We start from the raw sequence: 17,570 nt of genomic DNA, 5'->3' as shown, positions 1-17,570 counted from the left end.
GTAATTAATTTACATTTTGTTATAAAATTATTTTAATTTTTTTTAATTAATATTAAACCTATAAAAAATATTTTTAATCTTTATAATTAACATTAAACCTATAATTTCTTTTATTGTGAGGAATATAACGATTGTCTATCAATCTTATTTAGATTTAATTATATATGAATATTTTTCCTTTTTATAAATAATTAATTTATACAATTATAAAATTAAAAATATATTTAGATCAACTTTATAAATTATAATTACTTTAAATTTTTTAATAAATTATCTTTAATTTTCATAATTAATATTAATCATATAAATTAATTCGACTCACTTCAACCTTTCATTGTCATGAATATGATGATCAATATTATTTAGATAGAGGGGTTTATTTATACGTTAATATTTATAGTTTTATAAATAAATAATTCATCTTAAGGTGTACAACCATAAAGTTAAAAATGCAGTTTTTTATAAGCATAGCGTCAGTTTTTAAAGCTATAAATAAAAAAAATAAAAAATGCATCTTCATAATGTTCAGTAATTTTTAATAAATAATATTAAAATAAAAAAACATAAAATGCGCCTTTTTTTAATAAGCATCAGTTTTTAAAGCTATAAATTATAAAAATAAAAAAATGCATCTTCATAATGTTCAGTTATTTTTAATAAATAATGTTCAGTTATTTTTAATAAATAATATTGAAATAAAAAAACATAAGGTCGAATGATTATGGTTTTGGAAGGAATATTCCACGCAATAAATTTGAATTCACTAAAGCTGTTAAATTTTTAAAATTCTTTTATAAGTAAATATTTAATAATAGGTCGAAGGATTATGGTTTTGGGAGAAACGTTCCCCGTGCTAAAATTAAGGAATATCTTCGCCTACAAATTCAAGTTCGAAACAACTGCTTTAGTGAATTCAAATTTTTGATGGCACTCGATGCGCATGGGATGCCCGCTCCATATGAAAAAGTTACCAGAGCGCTTATTGACCGTTTGAAAGGGAGGGATCTCAGAACATGCTCTTATTTACTCTGATCTTCTTCTCTACTCTGAATTGTATTTGCTTCGCTTCTTTCTTGCACATATTTTTTTGGTTCGGTGCCTTGGCTTGGTTTATTTCATGTCCATAATTTTTTATCACTGCATGGCCATGCGTTTCGTATTTCTTGGTTTTTCCATTTGTTTGGATTGGATTATCATGGTTGGTGATTTTAGTTGGTTTATCTTTTCCCTTGTGTTCTTTTGCCCTTTTTGCTTGCATTGTTTGCTCAGGATTTTATTTAGTTGCAGTTTGTACAGCAGAAGATAGATGGATGGACATGGAACCTATTATCTTGATTGTTGTGAATTTCCAACGAGGTACGTATTAATGGGACGCTGCCTTGTGGCCATGCATAGAGGTCTAAGCCATTAGGTAAAGCTAAGCTAGTTTTGATCTAATTTAAAATGAACTTTGATGTGCAACAGGGACAGATGAGGGCTTACCATTGAGGAAGAAAATGACACATGAACACTTGTTTGTTTCTATATATAGTTTTGTTTCATAAATGCTTAATGGTTTGGTTTGCATTGAATTTCGGGAGTTGAGATGACGAATTAGAAATGGAGAATATGATACGTCCTATATAGCCATGTTCTTCATTCTTGGCGTTCAATCGAATCAACTAGATGCGGCTTGTTGGCAGTGTTTTGTTGCAGGATGTTGCACGATTTCGGATTTCTGTAAAGTGGAGGACCAAGTATGCGTTTATTTTTCATGTATAATCATTCGCATGGTTTTTACCATGATAATTATGTACATAATAGTTATCGCTCGGTGGATAATGATTATGCATAAAGAGCACTAAAAGCTGTTTTCTGGTGTTATGGCAACTTGTGGTTTTTTTTTTTGTAGTTTCTTGCTTATCGGTTTCGACCCAGTTGATGAATTGAAAGAAGTTAAAAAAGGGAGTTCGACATAAATGAACTAGATGACCGGAGAAGGCCGAGAAACTCAGGTTTGTTCCGATTTATTTGAGATTGTTCCTTTTCCCTCTCATAAATGTTGTGCAGTCAAATTGCAGGGAGAGGACGAATAATTTTTATTTTGGCGACTAGTACGTGTGGGTTTAGGGTTTTCCAAGGTAAGTGACGTGCAATGTCGTTCGTACAACCCCTGGCTTCATTTATTACACTCCGTTTAGGTACACCGCTAACACCAATACTAGAAAAGATGGGGGTCAACACATTAAAATGTCTTTTGCTAACTGGCGTTAAATATTGCTTAGGAAATTTTCATCAGGATTTCGCTAAAATGATTTTCGAAGCCCAAATTTCAATAAGGTTTGTTCTGATTTATTTGAGATTTGTTCCTCTCCTTTTCGGAAAAGCTGTGCAGGCTCTCTGTCATCAACTGTGTTCACTCAAACTGCAGGGATAGGACGAATGATTATTATTTTGCCGTCAAGTACGTCTGGTATGTGCGATGGTAGAAAAAGGTGGTTCCTAAGCCCTGCGCTTCATTTTTAGGTACGCTGCTAGCACAAATACCATAGAAGACGAGGTCAACCCATTTAAAATGTTTTTTGCTAACCGACCATAAAATATTGCTTAGGGATATGTTCAGCAAAATTTTACTATGATGATTTATGAAGCCGAAGGTTAACCAGAAGTGGTATAGATGATTAACCTAGTTGTGAGATGCCTGATTTCGCACTGTTAACTTTTAGTTTCTGTTAATTTTTTTGCCGTGTGTCTGCATTATTCGCTCAGGCCATTTTATCTTCTTGTATGTGTTCAAGAGGGCAGAATATAATACCGACCCGTCTGAACGCGGAACGAAATTCGCCTGGTTGATACCAACTCGTGGTCATTCTTGATTTGGTAACGCCGCTAACCCCGAATATGTCTGGTCTTAAAATTTTCACAATTTCGATGACCCTGGGAGAGCTTAAGACTTTTGATTTCTTATCTCGATTTCGGACGACCCTGGGAGAGCTTAAGACTTTTGATTTCTTATCTCGATTTCGGACGGAACCTGTCGCAAATCCAAAGGATTTACCATTGATCGGAAGGATTTTACTAATTTTTCGATTTCGCAGTGAAGGGAATTTCAATCCACAGAGATAGAGATGGTTATTCTAGGCAGGTATTTTAATTTTAATTTTTTCTTTATTTTTCCCTTGGCAGTTGTTGGTTATTATTTGGCTTTAGCCAATGATAGAAAATAAGCCCTGATTGATGGTCATTCTGGGCATGCATTTTGCTTTTGTTTTTCCCTGGTTAGTTTTTAGTTATTGATTTGATCTAGCGAATTATTTGAAATAATATCTGATTTATAGTACATTAAATAAGGGGATTACCATTGAGGAAAAATATATATCTGATTTGTATTACATTAAAGAAGGGGATTACCATTGAGGAAAAATATATATCGGAAAAATATGAGATCAGGGATGCTTTTGTTTCAGTTTAACAGCTTCATGTTTTTTTTGTTTGGTTTTTTTTTTATATTATTTATAATAATTAAAGTTGTGGTAAAGCTTTATTGTCTTTCAATTTTTGTTCGCAGGTTTTGTGGAGATGAGATGACAATATCACATAAGTTGAAATGTTTATTTTTTTTGGAAGTTGTTTTTCTTATTAGTTTTTACTATCTAATGAATTGAAAGGTAGGTTGACATTGAAAAAGAAGATGACAAGAGCAGCTTTGGAGTTCAGGTTTGTTTTGTTTAAGTAGTTTGTCTTTAGAATTTTTTAATTAACATTATGTACAGGATGGTTGTCATCTGGTTGATAATAGTTTTTAGTTTGTTTGGCAGCTGTTTTGCTTATTGCTTTTTGACCGTCATGGAAAGAGTTGATAAAAAAAGCTGGGATGTGCAGGTTTGTGTTCGTTTAGATAATGTCTTTAATGTATATAATTTAGAAAATTTTAATTATCATATGAGGCTTTTATTTTCTTTAGTAGTTGCTTTACTTATTGCTTCTTTTCTTTAGTAGTTGCTTTACTTATTGCTTTTTTTCTTTTGTTTTTATAAAATACTTTTTCAAACCAAAAAAACTTACTCCAGCAAAAACCTTTATAATACAAACCCTTTAATACTTTTCATATGGTAACATAACACTTTCAAAGAAGTTGTTACGTATTTAAGAAGGATGCCAAAACATGTATTTAAAACTTCAGTATCAGTTTAAACAAAAACACGAGACCCTTTGACTCTTCTTATGATGCCTTTTAATATGCCTCTTTTCCTGAATATTAAAAACCTTTAACCTTGCCGCAAGTTATTTTATAACTTTTAAACTTGCCCTTGAACTTTTGGTTGATTTCTCGTTCGCCGAATTTTTCATGCGCTCGCCACCATATAATTTTCACAATGAAACCTTTGACTCTGCACGCGGACTTCTTTGCAAAGGTGACTACGGTGGCTAACTTGGCCCCGACTTTTGATCACGGCTCCTGCTGGCGGTAGTTCTTCATGGTTTATGACCCTACGACTGCGGTCCTCTGTTTAAAAAAATTGACAGCTACGGCTCGCTGCGGCCTCTCTCCACGGCACGCTCGCGATAGTGGTTGACGGCAGCTGCGGCTGCTCACGCCTCCTCCAACAGATAATAAACAACTAATTTTCTCTGCAGACTGCGGCTGCATCTCTCGGATACACAGGCTTTTGAAATTAATTTTCTCTGCACACTGCGGCTGCACCTCTCTGAATACACAGGCTTTTGGATTTTGGGTTTTTTCTCCACTCAGCTCTGGTACCAATTTGTTGGAAAGGCAGAGAGGAGAAACACAAAATTAACACACAAAAGCCATAAGAGCAGAAGGTCTTCTCTATTGATCACACAAAAACTTGATTATTACAATGGACCCGGTGAAAGGTATTTAACCTTTTTCAACTAGCGATTCACCTAAAATAACTTAACATGCACACACTTGCTAAATTCAACCTTTCCAAATATAGAATTAACTCGAACTTGCTAAATTCAACCTTTCCAAATATAGAATTAACTCAAACTGCTAATATTAGACTCAACTCAACTTACATTGACTCAACTACTCAACTCAACTGGGACTCTGAATCTGGACTTCACTCCATGCTAGAGTAATTATTATTTCCAACACTTTTGACATCAGCAAAGAAGTTGACAGTAGAAGCTTCAGTGCTTAGGTTTATGTTGGTTTATTTGAGCTGTGGTTTCTATATGTGTCTAGTAAATGGTGTTTCTGTCTCTAACTAGTTTGCAGGAAAGAGGATGAAGAATACTTATTTTTGGCAACTTCGAGGAAGAAGAGGACATCAGGTTTATTCTTACATTCTTTTTGTCAATGAAATTATTAAGAGCTTATAAAACAGCATCATCATGGTGGTGAAGGAGAGAGGTCTTTTCTTACTCCTCCTTATTTTTGGCATCTTTGAGGAAGAAGAAGACATAAGGTTTATTCTTACATTTTTTGTCAATGAAATTATTAAGAGCGTATAAAATGGCATCATCATGGTGGTGAAGGAGAGAGGGCTTTTCTTATTCTTTTTGTGTGATGTTTACTTAGGTACTTGCAATCTCAGTGAAGGGTGATCTATATAGTTGTCTGCCTCATTTTTTCATACTCTTCGTTTAGGTAAAGTACTAACCCCATAGAAAATGGGGTTAAATCATTTAAAAAGTTGGTCTAATATGGTGTAGTTATTTAGAAATTTGTTTCATTAAGTTTAAGTAAATATGTTTCTGAAGATGATTCTCAAAGCAATGTTACATAGTTGTGAATTGTGATTTCAATTTTAATTTTTGAGGGTTAGATTGACTTATTTGCATTTTTTACCTATGTTTGCTTTGTTTGAGGGTTTTCTTAATATTGTTGTTTGTACTCATTGAGGGATTTAATTTTCTTTTGTAGGATGTACAACAGAACCAAAGATAGATGGGTAGAGGGGAGAGCCATGTGAGTGGAGTAGTCCAATAGATGATTTCGTTCGCTAAATTACCTAGTCTGCATAGAACTGTAAGAGTTGTAGACATAATGTTGTTTCATGGTCATATGTTAATTTTTTTTATTTATTATTTTGGTCATAGATTATACCTTTTTATTTATTAATTGGCTTTAGAATGAAGTGCAAGGGTTTTACTATTACTTTGATTTCATATTGAAGGGATTTTCTTTTGTAGTCCTAGCTAATGACTTGAAATGAACTTTGATTTGCAACAGGCTAAAAAGGAGGGTTCCCCATTGAGGGAAGATGAGACAATGAATGTTTTTTCTTTCAACCTAAGAGCCCCTTGATTTCTTCCATAGGTTTGTTTATTTGAATTTCTTATATCATTTATATATAATTAGAATGGTGACGAAGACTAATTATTTTTCAATCTTTGTTAGCAGTCATTGCAAAGAGAGATGGCATTTTGGAGAAGTAGAGATGACAAGAATATTAACAGTTTGAATCAGGTAGATTCTCATTCTTTCATGTTCTTTGTTAAATGGTTATTCTATAGAAAAGAACTAAACTTGTAAGTTATATAGTTAATTTACTAATTGTCATTTTTTAGTAAACTAGTGGGCTCTTATAATTATAATTAGAACTCTATTTTTCCCAAATTTCACTAATTGATTAGATGACTATAGTAGCAAGGTTATCTTGGAAGTTATAGATGATTCTAGATTATTATGTTGGCTAGTTATTGTGTATGCTACATTTAATTTTGGTCCTTCATCTTGAGGGTCCACTGTCTACATACCACCCTACACCAGAAATGGTCCACTATCCACATACCATCCTACACTAGAAATGGTCCACTGTCCTTGTTGTGTATGCTACATTTAATTTTGGTCCTTCATCTTGAAGATCACGTGCCTAGATGGTCCACTGTCCACATACCACTATACACCAGAAATGGTGTTAGTGGAAAGGCACTCCTTGTGAAAGCCTTGTTGTTTGTACTTTTCTTTTTTTTTTCCTCTTAGGACATAGAGATGCATAGTGTGGCCCATCTTGTGTCAATTTAAACATTTCATGTGACTCCGATCTTTCTTCCTTTGGTTTGAATAATCTAAATCTTTTTCCTCGCCCTTTTGAGCCTCCCCAAGTCTTTGTTTCTTGCCTCCTCTCCTCATCTTCCCATTGAGGCTAGATTCTCGATCTCCTCCATTGTGGTCAAAATAGTCTCTAGTATAGTTTCCTTTTGGATGGAATCATCCAAAAGCTTCTCAAAGTTAGGAAGCTTCTCATGAGCATAAGCACCTCAAACAAATGGTTTCCAAGATGAAGAGAGCCCAGTAAATGTATAGACACCAACTCTTCATGTTCCACCTTCAGCTTGGTAGTAGCGAGTTGATCTCCAAGTTCACTAATCTTTATTAGGTAGATTGTGTTTGTATCATTCGGGTCTATGGCGATGAGCTTGTTCTTTAATAGCATCTTGTGAGAGATGTTCACACTCTAGTATTGAGGGATCGAGGCATCATACATCTCCATTGCTAACTTCTTCTTTGCAATGCAAGAAATCAAATGGTCCTTCACCAAATGAGGGACGAGTCATTTCTAGTTGGCCATCTTCTTATGGTGTTCCAACAAAAGAGCAACATTAGTAGGATATGCAACCTTTGTCTCCACAAAACATCAAAGGTCAGCCTCCTCTGATGGCATTTGAAGTCTGCACTTGCAAGGTGTAAATATGGAAATGCCTACTAGACATTCACACTCTTGATAAGATTGAGACTAGTCATCCTTGCAACTCCCAAGATCATACAAATTGACTTTAGTCACTCAAGCAACTAGGACATCACACCCATCCCAACCTATAAGAGGAACAATCTATCTAAGGCACAAATCAATATCAATCCATGAAGTTTAGAGCATCACACCCACTGAAATCCTCCAACAAATTTATCTCACAGGGAACAAACCACTCCGTACACAAGTATGGGAAATCTTAGAAAATGTTCTCTGATATCATGTCAAATTTTTTGGGTCATGGTAAGCAATGTCTACGCTTAGAAATTGAAACCCTAATCTCAAGGACATTAAATTCTTAACAGCAATAAGAACAATATAATCTCAATATGGTAATCTACAAACACCACTTGAAAAAGAGGATATCGAGTATACAAAATTGAACTCTCAATATGTACGGAAAAAGAATTAGATGCTATAGCTCAAAACTCTATCCAATGTTACTTGGGAGCGGGAGCGAAAGCGGGGAGCGGGAGCGAAAACGGGTGCGGGAGCGACATTTTCAGAAGCTCCCGGTTTGGGAGCGAATCCCGGAGCATTTTTTATATAATATATATATTTTTTATATTTTGATACATATATGTCAACAAAAACATGTAGAATAATGAATTAGATATAAAAAACATAAAAAAAACATAGATTGAACCATACAACAACAATCATCTAGAAGTTATAATCTTCATCAACCACGTCCACAAGTTAGTTACATAGTAACATACAACATATTGAGTCTCATGATTCATCAATCATAAAGTTTCAAGCTTTCAAAATTCAATATATAACATTTATCATCATTGATCACCAAAGTTGTACTTGTAAGCTAAGTGTAACCATTACAACAAATAATATCTAACATGAAATGAAATGTTATAAAATGAAATGAAATGAAACAACTTTCAACTTTCATGAAGCATCATATTCATAATTCATTACTAATGAGTTATAATTGCCAACTTCAAACTTAAATTGTCATATATTGTTTAAAAAAAATCATAATAAATATGAAAGAGTCAATAGTTATAAAAGTTATTAGAAACTAGAAAAGAGAAGTAAATCTATTATCTATTTCTTATGCTTGGGCCTCTTGCCACCACGAGAAATGTCTAATTTTTTAGTCTTGTTGGAAAATCAGGGTCTTTGTCATTAATATCACCCTCTAAGCATTAATATCTAGAGGTATCTTTGTCATTACCTCTGTATCTGTATAGGGATCTTTGTCATTAATATCACCCTCTAAGCATTAACATAAGATAGAACAAGCATAGCATGTCAGGTCAAGATTTTGTTTGAGTGATGCGTACATTTTTAGGAGGGTCATGATAGAGGAGTTCGACAACCAATGTCACTAACATCAAGGTACATAGAGGGATTGGTGCTCTTGATTAAATACGAGTTCCATACCCTAATACATGACAAAATTCAATTGAAACATTGCAATCCCCCAATCCTGAAATCCTGATAAGCCTGCTGGATTTTGAATGAAATCTAAAATTCTACTTTCTCCATATGAAATCCAATGAGGTCGGAACCACTCTCAAACATCCTGAGTCATTTCATGGTAATGTTAAAAATTTAAGTAAAATTGATATCCTTTTACTTTAAGAATTTAACATTACCATGAATAGCATATCAATGCTAGGGCCTAGACTTGATCATTAAGCTGCCCCACTCAAAAATTATTTGTTTCTTTCAAAAAAAATTGCATTTCAAACATTACCACAAAAACTTTTTTGCAAAAAAGGCAAAACGCTCCCGAAAAGGCAGGGAGCGATTTTTTTTTTAGGGAGCGCGCTCCCGACCCGCTCCTGAGTCGCTCCCGCCCGGAGCGCGGATTGGGAGCCGGAGCGGGGGGGGCGGAACCCACTAACTATAGACAGATTTAGAATGTAATCTAAAATATTGAAAGGCAAGAGCTGTTCAAAATTAACAATTGAAAGGGCTGCTCACGCAACTTTTCCCTCTTTAATCACTATTCAATCTGCTTGTTTGGAACTGTCAATTGCGTTGTATATGAGCAGAACTAGTTGTCAAGCGATCAGGTTCATGAACTAGCATTTCCTGTAGAAGTTTATGGTTCTAGAGTTAATAATATAACTTTAGAAATTTCACTTCTAAACAACCCCAATCTGCTAGGCAATTGAAGAGAAAAGATACCAAAACTTTTGTTACAATTTTCTGCTTTCTAGGGCAACCTGTAGAATGCATAAATCAGATTTGAAAATCGATTTATAACAATAGTAATTGTAGCAATAAATTCTGTCCTATTTTTTTCAATATCAGTGTTAAATGTTTAACACTTCAAACTTCAACTTATGTCAATTTAGAAAGACATACAAGTGTTGGAAATTACCAAGCCATGTAGACAATGATATCTGAAAATTATTGTTACAATAAAACAATTTAGGAAAGATGAGAACTATATATATATAGGATGAAGTTCAAGTATATATTGTCAACTTAAAATGAGTTGGTGCAACCCTTCAAGCTGTCCAAAACCCTAGCTAGTGAATACAAGAAAAGGATGAGCACTCCTACATCTCTAAACCCAAGAAATATAAGATGTAAGCTCTTCAAGCATGAATAATGAGAATTACTCTCTCCTTCCTCTTCTTATGTGAAAGGTGAAGGGAGGACTAGAAATAAAGTGGACCTAGTCCACTACAAGAAAACTACAAGATACAAGTAGGTTCACAAATGTGAAGCGCTTCTCCTACTAGTGACACATGATAAGATCTCCAAAAACTAAATCCTTAACAGAGTGTAAGTTCCTTTCAGCTCAATACATCTATCTATGAAGGGTTACATGATCCAGGGTTACTAGGTCTAGGTTTAGGTAAGTTTATTTCTAGTTTTATGTCCGGGATTAGATTAATATGTTTATTAAAGGAAAAAAGGTCTAGGGTGACTATGTCCATGAAGGGTGACTATTTATAGGTTTACTATGTCAATGCTCGTGGCTTCTCCAATTAATAGATCTATCCAACAATCCACAAGCAAGGCTCAAAGACAAGGATGCTTATCATCCAAGGTCCAATGCCCCTCCTCCAAGGGCTCTAGTGCTCCAACACCTCTTGCAGTTCAAGTTCTCCTTTGAGTCCACTCCAACTACATTATCATTGTTACAACTTAGGCATCCTCAAGTCAACTCTAAGATTCCATCTAATCATCTAAGTGACACATTGCTATCTAGGGCTCAATGCCCTTCTTTGGAATGCCAAATGATCCTCCTCCATTGTAAGGCGATCTCTAGGCAAGTAACCTCCTTCATGTGGCCAACATATAGATATCATTAGCCTGTCTAAAGATCTCCAATGCTTCAAGGAAGAATGCCAATCGAGCATCTATATGACATCTAGCAACCAATGAGCAATCCACACCAAATCTGAAATTCCATCATGAATGAATCAAGCTCTACCCATACAACATGCACCTCACATCTGATGAAGCACCCCCAACGTGGTGTAAATACTTTTAGAGTAATCTTGAAAGCTAACACTCTCTTTTTATGAGCAAAGAGTTTTCACCAACACTCATTAACTCCCCTTGCAACTCAACAAAACTTGCCATTTGTAAATTTGAACCTGCTATAGGGTTGAAATCAACCACTATCTTTTGAAAAGGAATTATCAACCATCCATCACACTCCTCCACCAAGGCATCACACTGAACCTCCTCAAACCAATTGGTACACTCACAAGTGGATGATGTCAAGGAAACATAGCTAGAATATTTCTTAGGAGGTATATTTGTCTTTACGAAAGATCTGGGCGCTCCTACATACTCTTGTAATCTGTAGGTAAGCCATCTGGCTTTTTGTGTTGGAGTAGAAGGTGAGTGCATATCCATTCGTCGTCTCACCTTGTCCACCCTTTAATCTTGTTGCCGCAAACTCTAGCAGGCCTTGGAGAGGGGTACCCTTCAAGGCTATCACTAGACTAAGTGACAACAATGGGGTGATGTCCCACTGTCACCACAGCCAAAACCCCTTGCTCTTTATGGATTTTAACCAATGGGAGGAGTCCTGGTATGTATATAAGCCACCTAATAGGTATTCTAAACTTAAAGGTGTAAGGTGAGAAGAGGCCTCCAAGGGAAAGGCTCAATTTAGGCACAAGGCTCTAAGAGGAGGCAATTCGCTTTCCTTGAAGAGGCCAAATTAGGGCAACACAAGACGTAGGGTTTGATTGATAGGTTGAGACTTGGAATGATCAAAGGTCTAGGTGTAAAGAAAGGGTTTCCCAGAATGTATCCCAACAAGGTTATGACACATGAAACCCTCAAGAAGTCCCCAAGTTGAAGCTACAACCAAACTAGGGTTTACCCTAGGGAAAACAACTAGGGTAAGAGAAATTATGGATGGAATTAAAACGAATTCCCACCAAAGGGAAATGATTTTGCGGCAACCACTCAACCCTCGATGTTTATACTTTCCAAGACCCAAAATTCCTCCTTGTCAATTTGCACTAGGCCCTAGCTAGCCACTTGGCCTTAAGAGGGCTGAATTAGGTAAGACAGAGAAAAGAGTAAAATTTTATGGATAAAATTGACTTGATCACCAACAAAGGATAGCCAGTGCCTAGTACTAGGGTTGAGGGAGTCTATGGATTCTTTAGGTTGGCTAAAACTTGCGAAGCAGTAAGGATATTTTGATGCCTTAGTATCAAAACCCTAACTATTACCTTTGTGAGGGATCAAAATTCACTTGGGAGAGCTAATGTAAGATCACTAAGGGGATTGCCATTCACATATCATACAATGAGTAATGCATGCAATAAAATTGATATTCAACAAAATTAGGGCAAAATATTTAACCTAGATCACCAATTTATTCCATACATTAGACATGAAATCATAAATTTTCAATATAAAGGCACTTACAAGACAATATGCGTGTACAATCCAATCATTGATCCAAGGCAACTTCTCCAAAGACAAGACAATAACTCCAAGACAAGATTTTCTCCATAGATCACATCTCTCCAATAGGAAAAGAGGCCAAAATTCTTAAATAGAGAGGTCGAATTCACAAGTGATGATGATGATTTACAAAATGATCCTTTCCTCTATTTATATTAGGAGGACAAGACATAGTAAGCCTAAGCTTATCAAACAAAATAAGAATAAGAATATGGTAAGCTTATCAAACAAAATAAGAATAAAAATTAAAATTAAATTTTTAAATTCAAAACCCTAGTCGACTTTATATTTTTGGGCGGTAAATCCAAATCTCTCGAATTGGCTCTCTAGAGACATCTATTCGGTTCATATGAAGTCTAGATAAACCAAGGATGTAATCCAAGCAAGATGTACTCGTTCTTTTTGGACAAGGTTTTGTTCTCTGAATACTACTGATCTCGTGGGCTCCATAGATGAAATAGGAATCAATATGTGTTCAATGCCTATCCGACATAAAGAGGTGGATACCCAAGAAGCGAATAAGAAATACGTGAATACCTGCGGCCAGAAACAAACAAAGGGTTTTTATTTTTTTTGGGATAGGGTTTTCGCTTGACTATTTTGCAGGTGCACTTCTATCACAGACTTGCTCGCCGTTGGTACTCCCATTAGGATTCAATCTACCATGAAGCACAAGACTTATGCGATGAAACTCAAAACTCTTGTATACCATTCTATTGATGAATCTCAAAACAACTCCAAACTTATGCGATGAACCTCAAAATTCTTGTATATCATTCTGCTCATGAATCACAAAATTGACAATGGCATGCAGTTAAGATAAAGCTAACAAGGAAGTATAATCGTTGGACATAGATACCTAGTCATCTCAGGTGATGGTTGTTCAAGGAATTGATGTGTTCTCTGTTAGATATCAGTAAGGTTGACAGACCAAGCGAATTTTTGGGAACTTAGGGTTTTGGGCATAAATCTCGTGTTGTGTTCTGTCTTTTGGTCTTTCTCTTATTAGCTCTCGGACCTCTTAAGGGTTTCTTCTAAAGCACAGTGTTTCAAGATCTCTAAACTGGAATATTCCTCTTGGCCCTCTCGGAGTCTTGTTTTGACAATTCTGTGGCACAAACTGCAAGATACATTGCTCATTTCATATCTCCATCTTCCATATCTTGGATCTACCTACATTGTACTTTCTCTTAGAGTGATCTCTAGCTATGGAGTTTGGGTATTGTTTACACATGCTTTGGTTCATATTCTCGCCTTTTGCATTCTAATTTTATAGGGACGCTTTAGTGCTCCCACTTTGTATTGACATCATTGTACCCAATAGTCCCTTTGAACTACTTTAGAGGTTGTTTGTTGGACATTAACAATCTTATCTTGTCTATTTATATGGAAGTAAAAGGAGGTCTACAAGTCAAGTGGACCTAGTCCACTACAATCAATATACAAGATGCAATTAGGTCCATAGATGTGAAGCACTCCTACAAGTGGTCATTTGTTGGACATTAATAATATTATCTTATCTTTATATATTATATTGGAAGTAAAGGGAGATCGACATGTCAAGTGGACATATTGCACTACAAGATGCGAGTAGGTCCATAGATGTGAAACACTCCTACAAGTGACAAATGTCAAGCTCCAAAGCATTGATAATCCACATGAAAGGCTCCAAGACAAGGGCACTACTCATCTCAGGTCCAATGCTCTAGTACCTCTCTTTGGAAATGTACTCTCCCAGTTCCACTCCACCAACATGATCACCATAGCAACCTAGGCATCCCCAATTCAATCCCATGACTCCATGCAATCATCGAAGCAACAGATTTTTTTCTAGGGTTCAATACCCTCCTTTTGAATGCCAAATGCTCCTTCTCCAATGTAGGACATTCTCCATGTAACCAACCTACTCCATGTGGTGACCATGTAGAATGCTCGTAGGCTATTTGAGTATCTCCAAAACTTCAAAGCAAGAGTTCCAATCAAATATTCATATGAAGTATATCAACCAATGAGTAAGTCATGTCCATTGTGCAAGTCCATCATGGATCAATTAAGGGCTAACCATACACCATGCACCCCATAGCTCATCAAGCATCCCCAAACATGGTGTAAACACTTTTGGAGTTGTTGGAAAATCAAGAGACTTGTAGATTATAGATGATTTTCCTTAACTTGATAATTACTTGTGATATTTGTTGGCCTTTTATTATTTGTTATATCTTGTTCGTCAAGCAATTACCAAAACAAGAAGATCACAACGAGACAAAGTACATAAGAGATAGGCTCCAAGCCAGGGCAAAACCCCTTCAAGGGAAAAACCCAGAAAGAATGCTTCACTTCTTATAGAATCTTCTTACAATGAGACTTCAAAGACCCAAAGACCAAAGCCTAGAATCCTCCCAAGCACCAATTTAGTGCACTAGCAAGATATTTTTCAAGGCAACTTCAAAACTTCGACCTTGCAGCTTCGCATCTAGAATTTCAGCCCTGCAATTTCTTCCTCCTGCAACTTCGCAGCTTCACAGAAACCCTAGCAGCTTCACACTTGTGGACAAAAAAAGATGATCTTCAAGATACTTTGACTTCTTCTTCTTCTCTTCATGCTCGTTGCTCTTTCTCCTTCTTCTCTATTGCAGATCGAACTTGAGATGAGATGGTGCTTCAAATGAGTCGAGCTCCTCCTATTTATAGCCTTCTTGAGGGGTCAAATAACCTTCCCTTAGGCTGGATTTTCCTAGCTTGGGTCGACTTGGTCTTGGAGGAATAAATGGCTTTTCTTGACTCAAAATAAATATTTTTCTTTGTTACAAAGATTCCAAATGGGACTACAATACATGACACAAATTCTTCTTTGTCCTAGAAAGGCCTATAAGGACAAAGAACATGCTTTTTACCTAGACTTGAGCATGAAACCCATGCTTTGAATAAAATAAAATTCTTTTTCTTTATTTATACAAAATATACAATGTCATGTTTACAAAAGGTCATTATGAAGACCAAACCTAGTTACAATTTCCAACACTCCCTCTTAACTAGGGAGGTATTCATAATCCCATCATGAAGTACAAGGAATCTCAATCTTGAAGCATTCTCATAAGAAGAGTCGGATTGATAAGTCATCTGTCAAGCATCTATATCATAACCAACATTGTCATTGAAGGCCTTAACTAGACAAGCTCATCTTTATTTGAGAGCATTATGCTGGGAGGCTTTATGTGAGCTGCCACACTACCTCTAAGGCACATACCCCATCTGGATGTTCACCGAGTATGTCCATTTAGGACTATTCTTATCTTGTATTTCCAATACTGAATCCTCAAAGAATATCTGTCCTTTTAGACTACTCTTATCTTGGATGACCTACCTCATCCTCAAAGAGTATCAGTATACAACTTCGTTCCTAGATTCTTTAATCCATAAGAAGTTCTAATCTCAGATGCTTATCCAATCCTTCGAACCCCATTCTTTCATTATGGCCTTCACTAAGACTTACAAATGTTAGTCCTGGTCTAGTGCATGACACATAAAGAGAAGAACTATCCAAGATCGCTCCCTCTCAATTAGGGAAGAGATGTCTACCAAACCAAGCTTGTCTCTAAGGTACTCAAGCTTCTTGTTTGGTAAAAATTTAGTCAAAAGATCTGGTACCTGTTCATCTATAGGTAAATAATGCAACTCCACGACCCCATCTCGTACCAAGCTTTTGATGTAGTGGTACTTATTTTTTATATGCTTCATCCTAGCATGAAACACTGGGTATCTGTCAGTCTTATGTAGCTTTCATTGTCACAATGTATATGTGTAGTGCTAAGCGATCCTTCATATAAATCGGATAATAACTTCCTAAGCCAAACAACTTCTCGACAAATTTCACAAGCATCAACATACTCAGCTTCAACACTACTCAAAGCAACTGTATCCTGCTTTCTGCTCATCCAAGAGACCATGGAAGATCCTAAACTGAAGCATCCACCTGTTGTGCTTCTACCATCTATCTCACTTCCACCCTAATCAGAATTTGTATATCTTAATTTTAGTTAAAAATGGTATGTTCTATGCTTAGCACAATTTACTTCAATGTTCCTTAGTAGCCCAATAACAATTCCAATTTCCAATAGAAATCACAATATTCGCATTGATAGTAAAGGCAGATAGAACATGAAACAAAATGCAGAAGACAAGCCAAGACAAGAGGACACCAAATTTGGTGGATGTCAGGCAAAAACCCCAATGTGGGGAAAACCCTTTGATCAATTCTTCTTATTATTATATCAAAAGTTCAAGGGAGAGAGAGAGCACAAAGGTCAAATTGACTCCCAATTCAAAGTCAAAACAACTTTGTAAATTTCTGTAGTCAACTGCAGTCAAATTTCAACCCTAACCAGAAAGTCAACATTGGTCAAAACAACAACAAATCATCCTCAAAGAAACTTGGTCTTCCTTAGTCAAACTCGACTTGATCAGGAGGTCAAAGTCAGCCCAAAACAACTCGGTCAAACTTAGTCAAAGGAGAGAGAAACTTGTTGTGATTTTCCTGCGGTCAAACTGCAGTCAATGCTGGTCAAGCTGTCTAGAATTCCACGATTTTTGTGACCAGAAATGCGGCCTAAAATGATCAAGCTTTTGACAAACTCAGTCTAACTTGGTCAACAAGCCCTCGGTCAACGCTGGTCAAAGCTGTCATAGAACTCTGAAATTTCGGTCTGCAGTTTAACCCAGAAAAGTCGTCTCCTTGCCACACGTGTGAGAGAGAGAAGCTGCCCAATAGCTGTACGAACCAATTAGATGAAGAGAGAGAAGAATGTGTGTGTGATGAATGTGCCAAATGAGGTGTGAGGTCTCTTGTATTTATAGGATTTGTTGCGGGTGAAGAGACACATCCATTGGGCTTCTTGAGCCTACATGATGATGAGGCCGACCTGAATAATTTGCACATGTGTGGGCATA

At 36.1% G+C, this 17,570-nt stretch overlaps 1 long non-coding RNA gene across 2 annotated transcripts; it reads left to right on the top strand.

Annotated features, from left to right (window-relative positions):
* Positions 1–2,334: 2,334 nt before the first annotated feature.
* On the top strand, positions 2,335–6,271 carry LOC149176002 (uncharacterized). Of its 2 annotated transcripts, XR_016258608.1 has the most exons (8): positions 2,335–2,505; positions 2,780–3,124; positions 3,548–3,696; positions 3,798–3,861; positions 5,228–5,283; positions 5,531–5,599; positions 5,876–5,980; positions 6,185–6,271. It is a non-coding gene; the product is annotated as an uncharacterized LOC149176002 (long non-coding RNA). The 2 variants fall into 2 exon arrangements; XR_016258607.1 differs by lacking the exons at positions 5,228–5,283; positions 5,531–5,599; positions 5,876–5,980.
* The last annotated feature ends 11,299 nt before the right edge of the window (positions 6,272–17,570 follow it).

The sequence above is a fragment of the Pinus tabuliformis genome, chromosome 4_1 (genome assembly GCF_031772625.1).
Source record: "Pinus tabuliformis cultivar Carrire ecotype Pingquan chromosome 4_1, CPIR1, whole genome shotgun sequence".
Classification (NCBI taxonomy): domain Eukaryota; kingdom Viridiplantae; phylum Streptophyta; class Pinopsida; order Pinales; family Pinaceae; genus Pinus; species Pinus tabuliformis.
This window is presented reverse-complemented; position numbering and strand designations above follow the sequence as displayed.